This window comes from Octopus bimaculoides, chromosome 1 (genome assembly GCF_046866305.1).
Source record: "Octopus bimaculoides isolate indiv1 chromosome 1, ASM4686630v1, whole genome shotgun sequence".
NCBI classification, from domain to species: Eukaryota; Metazoa; Mollusca; class Cephalopoda; order Octopoda; family Octopodidae; genus Octopus; species Octopus bimaculoides.
This window is the reverse complement of record NC_142928.1, coordinates 39754486-39762696: the sequence shown is the minus strand read 5'-3', so window position 1 is coordinate 39762696 and position 8211 is coordinate 39754486.

Below are 8211 nucleotides of genomic sequence, written 5' to 3'. Positions count from 1 at the left end.
TATGACATCTGGCCTTTTTAGCTTGAACTGTCTTTTTATTAGTTACCGGCCTGTCCAGTTTTGAACTCAAAGTGCATTAAATCAAAACTAATCTCTCAAGGAGAACGATTCACGAGATTTTTGATACTTTGTTTGAGATCTCATTATCTTAATCAGGACAAGTAATTTTAATGAACTTCTTTTATGTGAATTAAAAAAAATTGAAATGTTCTTGTGATTATGATGATGATGATGATGATGGTGATGATGATGATGGTGATTGTGGTGGTGGTAGTGGTGGCAGTGGGGACAGAGGTGGTTGCAGCAGTGGTGGTGGTGGTGGTGGTGGTGGTGGTGGTGGTGGTGGTGGTGGTGGTGGTGGTGGTGGTGGTGGTGGTGGTGGTGGTGGTGGTGGTGGTGTGGTGTGGTATAGTGTGGTGTGGTATAGTGTGGTGTGGTGGTGAAGATGATGATGATGATGTGAGGATGAGAACAATGATGAAGGTTTGGAGTGGGAAGAGAAAGTCGAGAAAGAAAAGGAAGAGAGTATCTACAACTATTATAGTAATGATGATGATGATTAGAACACAGAATTGAAAAATAACTAATGATGATGATGATGATAACAACAACTATCTTGTTGTTGATTGTTATTGTGAAAACTACAATGGTAACAATATGGAAAATTATGGCAATAATGATGTTGGTATTGTTGGTGAAAACTATCATTATCATTGTCAAGCTCATCAATGTTAATGAAAATGATTGCATCAATGTTGATAATTATTCTAAAGAATATCTGCAAAATGCAAAAATATATTTAATCGGCGAATGTAACAGACAGGGCATGAGCATTAAATGAAAATGTGAATGATTAAGATAAATGCTTTCTAAGATGATACAAACATAAATATTTTACATAGATTATGAAAAATCAAAGTAAAAATAACAAAACAAAAGTGTAAAGGTATTTTAAATAGCGAGAATAAGTTAAATACTAAAATACTGAAATAAGTAATTAAAGGTAATACCGCCTACCTACATTTCTTGACACAATATTAATACCTTTCTATTTTATATTACTCTATTGTTTTCTTATTAAGTATTTAACCTAAATTATAAGTGCTCAGTCTGGTTCTCTGTGAATATTAAGTCATAGAATAATCATTGAAACAGGTCAGACTGGTCTTTAGAGAATGTTATTACATTCTCTTATACTGCATATATATTACTAAACTAGAGCTGGTTGCTAAGATATTGTTTCAAATTTTCTCAAGACAAAGTTTTGATTAGATTTGAATTCTTAATTCTACAATATTTGCATACATCTTAAAAGACCTTGTAAAGACACATTGATAAGCATTTATCATTTATCGTTAATTAAAAGTTATGTATATAATACAAATATTATGTTATTCTTTGTGTTCTTTAGATTAATCAAAACTTATTAGAAGTTGTTCAACCCCCAGGACAAGCCTGCCAGCCATGATCATCCATGTTTTGTATGCCAGTGACTACATTACTCACCCAATACATCATTGCTTCTTTATGGCAACAAGATGTAATTCGAGAAGAGGCTGTTTGTACCAGTAGGAACGGAAATTGCAAGAGACTCTTTTGTTCATAGAAAGGTTATCTTTACCCATTTGGATAATTGCTTAGTTATCTGCATTCAATAATAAAATATTTTTAGTTAAGCAAATCATTAATAAAACCTTGTGAATTAATCATTAATAATCACAGATAAATAATCTAGCATGAGCTCAGAAATATCCTCGTATCAAATGTGTGATACACAGAGGCTGACTTAGGAGAGAGACAAAGCAATTCTTATGATGTTCACAAATCCTCTAATACTATTGTTACAATTGATGTTCAGTTAGAACACCCATATGTCCATATCTATAGCCTGGTGGTGAGCATAATGGGAGGAGAATGGGGTGTGACAAGCCAGTTCAGATCCTAAGTAATAAACATAGTGAGGAAGCATATCTGTGAGACCAGAAATTGTCATGTCTTTGCTAATTACTCAAAGAGCATTCTTTTGAATCTGGTTCATGATGTTTCTATGAATAGCTATGGTGCCACCCCAGATGTTGAACAGTTATGGGTCTAACTTGAGCTTTGTTAAAAGGAACTAATCAAGGCTTAAGAATTTTTATTGCATTGGGGAAACAAATCAGTTTGAGAAACAGTTTGAAATTTCATATGTTATGTATGTAGTGTTACTGGAAAAGTTCAACTGCTATGAATAATGTTGTCAAATGTCGTTCATTGATGAGAGCAGATATATTAAAAAATAAGTCATTACATACATAATTGAAATCTAATGAGTTGAGTTATTAGTAAATATGTAAAAAATAAAATTATATAAATAATGAACTACATACATTAGCTTTTTAGATTACAGCCTTTATTCAAATTCTATTGTCTAATAAACAAACAGAAACTCATTTCATTTTTTGCTTTAATTTCTTTATTTTTAAATTTATTTTTACTGGTTTCAATAATTGGTGTGAAGTCCTGCTAGGGCACTACCTTCAAGAGTTGTTTGATATGAAAATAAGAGAAGGATAAAGAGAAGAGAATCAACTCAAATTATTTATTTCTATTCAGTATTTATATTATTGTACTCTACTAGTTAAACAGGCAAGTTACATAACATAAACGACAATTCAAGTTTTGTTTTGACAGGTATAAATATGTATGTAAAAAAAAGTATAGATGAAATCTAAATATGAATTACTAAATTAAGTTTTTCAATATTTACACACACACACACACACACACACAAACACACAAACACACACATCCTTTTATTTTTATGCTTGTATATGTGTGTATGTGTGTGTGTGTGTGTAATAACTATATGTTTATGCTATATACATGTGTAATATATCTACATATATGTGTATATATATATATATATATATATATATATATATATATATATATATATATGTATGTATATGTATGTGTGTGTTTGTACATATATATATATATATATATATACAAATACCCCTACAACGGAAAATATGAAATTCTTCATCATATAGGATATGAAAAAAGTTAAACTCTAGTTTTTAAATCATAACCTCATTATTCATTTTCAAAACCATTTGCGTGCATTGGTAAGTAGTCTGTTGGAAGTAGTGTGTTGTCTATAAATCAAAACTTAACACTACACTATTGATGATAGCAAAAGTCGGCATCACCTTTTGAATTCCTTGATGGTTCAATAGACAAATCTGAAACATTTTTCAATGAAATAAAAAGAAAAAGATTATTTAATGTCTACAGATTAAAGAAACTTAGTTTAAAACGGAAATTAGAAAATATTCTAGAAGAAATAAAATTAGAATATTTCAAAATATAGAATTTACAAATAAATTCCTATAAGATATATTCATATTCAAAATCTGTTTTTTTTTAAATAATTCATAATATGATTCTGGAAATAAAATTTATATATTTCTTTTTAAGGAAAGAAGATTATATGTGTTTCATATACCCATATATTAATACACATATGTGTGTCTATGTGTGTATGTGTATGTTTACACACATACACACACAGACACACAAACACACATATATATCATATATATAAATATATAAGTATATATACATGCATATACATGTATGTATATCTTCCTCTGTTCATCTCTCTCTCTCTTGCTCTCTCTGTCTCTCACTCTGTACACACAGACATATATATATATATATATATATATATATATATATATATATATATATATATATATATATATATACATACATACACACACACACACACACACACACACATGCATATATATATATATACACACATGCAAACAAATTTTAAAATATATATGCTCATACCCATATGTAAATGTGTTTTCTTCATATTAATGAGTATATATGTTTAATAGTTTATTTCATATCATATAAATGTACAAATATAATTGGATAAGCTTTCTCACTTAAACATTTGAATTTATGATTTATATTATGTGTAGAAATTTATTGCTTATTGTTTTCTATAAACACAGAAATTTCTACAGCTGTTACTTAATTTGGAGAAGTTTAAAATAAATCTATGAAAAATTTAACATGATAATAATAATTGTTTCTTTAATATTGTCACCAGGGGCCATTCATTTACACAATAAAAATATGAAGGTGTTACAAAATTACATGGTAATAAATAAGATAAGATTATATAAAAAGAAGGGTGGAGTCTAAACAAAATAAATAAATGATTATACAAAGCAAACACAGATATATTTAAATAGCATATAATCTAAGAAAACAAGCAACTATGGTAACCCATTTACACATGTTCCTCTAGAGTTTATTCCAGACCAGCAATGCTATTTTCACCACAAACAGCACTACCAAACCTGGAATTGCTAGCAGTATATCCATAGATCCAAAGCTGAAAGTCTTCTTGGACAGATCAGCCCACTGATGCTAGAAATGCCTAATTTTTCTTAAAAACTTCATCACTTTTTCTCAATATCAGTGCTCTGCAAAAAGTTAATGTTGTTCTACTGCTCCCATTGCACAACTGGTAGAATGTTGTGGGCACCTGACAACATTCTAGATGTCAGTTTCCCAGTGTTGGTCTTTACTTAATTAAGTGCAGCAGTAGCATTGTTGCTGGTTGTGATGGTGGTAGTTTTGCTGATGAGGAAAGAGAAAATCTTTCTTAGTTAATGAAGTGATAGAGAGGATTTCTAACCATATCCTCCTTCCTGCTGAAATTGTCTGAGCATTGATCAATTGGAAGACTTGTAAGGATGATTGTATAATTGAGCAGACACTTTGTTTCAGATGGAAGTATACAGCTTGTGGTTTCAACAGTAGAGATAAGATATAGATAAGGGAGACTGCAAGGGAGACTGTATCTCACTGAAAAATTAAATGACATTCACATAAGTTAGAGATAATTGGCAGGATCCAGTTGAATAGAAGTCAAAGTTCTTTGTATTCACTTTTTGTATTCTGCAAAACATGCTCTCACCAATGCCAACAAAAAACTATATTTAAGCTCTGCAATATGTAAATATAATTTCTTTTTACCCAGTACCTCTAAAAGAAACAAAAGCTAGTCACTTTAATGTGATTAACAGGTTGCAATAGCTGGCTAATTATTGCTAGTTATTGTATTCTATCAGATAGTGGCTTTTATTTAACCTCAGTTCAACATTCATTGGACAGGTCTATGGTGAAATTTGACTGAAAATGGTTCATCTCTGAGTGATATTTTCTCTTAAAGATGCTAGAATGAATATTAGAGGAGATTTAAACAATTTCTTGCACATAATATGTGGTGGCTCTTGTGTTGTCTTGTTAAATTCCCTAACTTGATCCAAATGGAACAAAACACCACTTTATCAAATCATATTCCATGATATTTTCATGGAAGGGAAGATTCAACTGAATAATATCAATTTCAATATCTGGATCAGAGTGTAAGGGCAGTAACACCTTCATAGTTAATATATTGCTACCCACTGAAATAACTAAATCAAATCATAATGCAATATACCTCACAGAAGATCAAAGAATTTTCATGATTCAATAATCTTGGAAAAATAAAAAACAAAAAAGACATATAAGTCAAACATAGGAAAATATTTGTTGACAACACTAATAAAATGTCTTCGTAGTATATGAGCAACTATAAAATCCTAACGTTTGTGAATGTTATTAAACTGTCTTTTCATATGAACAACTTTAAAATGTGCAATAAAATAGGTAATTGCAAACAAAATTTAACTGAAGACTGAATTGAATATGTAGATACATACATACATATATATATATTTATATATATATATACATACATTTACAAACATATATACCTACACACACATATATTTAGGTATATGTATATCTTTGTTTATATGAATATACATGAATAAGTATGTATGCATATATAAATATATACATACACACACCTACATGTGTATATACAAAAACACGTGCACACACACCCTCACACACACATATGTATAGATTTTTTGGAGTGATACGTCATAAATGAATATATATATGTATATATTCATATACATATACACCCACAAATATGTATATGTGTGTGTGTGTATATATATGTATATGTGTATATATATATATATATATATATATATATATATATATATATATGTATATCATAGATAAATGTCTATATGTATATATTCATACACATATACAACCACAAATATGTGTGTGTATGTGTATGTGTATGAATATATACATATAGACATTTATCTATGATATACATATATATATATATATATATATATATATATATATATATATACACATATACATATATATACACACACACACATATACATATTTGTGGGTGTATATGTATATGAATATATACATATATATATTCATTTATGACGTATCACTCCAAAAAATCTATACATATGTGTGTGTGAGGGTGTGTGTGCACGTGTTTTTGTATATACACATGTAGGTGTGTGTATGTATATATTTATATATGCATACATACTTATTCATGTATACAACCACAAATATGTGTGTGTATGTGTGTGTGTATATATATATATATATATATATATATATATATGACCATTCAAATGTTGATGTGATATATCTCGACTTTGCAAAAGCCTTTGACAAAGTTGATCATGGCTTGATATGTCACAAGCTGCGAAACCTTGGCATAGCTGGTAAATTAGGAGAGTGGCTGCATGACTTCCTGAATGGTAGAAGTCAGACAGTTGCAGCCAATGGAGAACTATCTAGGGAAACAGAAATATTGAGCGGTGTTCCACAGGGAACTGTTCTGGGGCCACTGCTGTTCATAGTGGCCCTTCTGGACATGCCCACGGTCACTCGGAGAGCCACTGTCACTAGCTATGCTGATGACACAAAGATATCTCAGGCAATAAAGAATCTTGATGATATTGTAAGCCTGCAGAATGACCTAAATGCAATATATGAGTGGGCAGAGCAAAATAATATGCAGTTCAATGCAAAAAAATTTCAAGTACTGCGCTACAAGACCACAAGCACCTCCCAACTGGCATACACAGGGCCTGGAGGTACTGCAATCCCAGAACCACAAACAGTAAGATATCTGGGCATCAACATGTGTAGTGATGCATCATTTCACATGCACATTGTCAAGTTGACAGCAAAGTGCAGACAACTGGCAGGGTGGATACTGAGGACTTTCCGTACAAGGGATCAAAAAGTCATGTTGATTCTATGGAAGACATTTGTTCTGAGCCGCCTAGACTATTGCTCTCAGTTGTGGTCACCACACAGTGTTAAGCGGACAGCAGAACTCGAGGCAATTCAGCGGCACTATACAAAAAAGATCGCCACAGTCCAACAGATGAACTACAGGGAGCGACTGAAGGCACTAGGTCTCTACTCCCTGGAGCGCAGGCGGGAGAGATATGTAATAATATACATATGGAAAATACTGGAAGGACTGGTGCCAAACTTTGGTATCAAGTACTACAGGAATACCCGCACGGGTCGCCACTGCATGGTGCCAAAGGTACCGTCCACTGCATCTCACATAAGAAGGAGATACTGCAGCAGCCTCGGTTTCAGAGGACCTCAGCTCTTCAATGCCCTGCCAAAACATTTGAGAGACATGCAAGACATGGATGCGGAGGTCTTCAAGACAAAACTTGACGCTTTCCTCTCCACGATACCAGACGAACCAATGGCTCGTAATGAGACGCAGTTCAGGGCAGCTGTGTCAAATTCTCTTATACACCAAATGTGCCATAAAAACTCTTGATTGGACCATGTCAGGTGGGGGAGAAGAGCCATGCAAGGAACGTGAAAATCACGGTGGTGCACCAGCATGACTGCAGCCACTTGGCTGAAACACATAAATAAATAAATAAATAAATATATATATGTATATATACATATATACAGTTTCTTAATCTTTGATTGAGTGATAGACTAATGATTATACTTTGTTTTCATTTTGTTTTCTGTGTTGCTATAAATTTTGAATATACAAGTGTATTTAAGTATATGTATGCATACATGCATACATACATACATACATACATATATATATATATATATATATATACATATACATACATATATACACACATATGTATAAGTATATATATATGTATATATCTATCCATAAATAAATGTGTCTGTGAGCATGTATATCTGTACATATGTCTGTGTGTGCACGTATGCACATATATATATATATATATATAT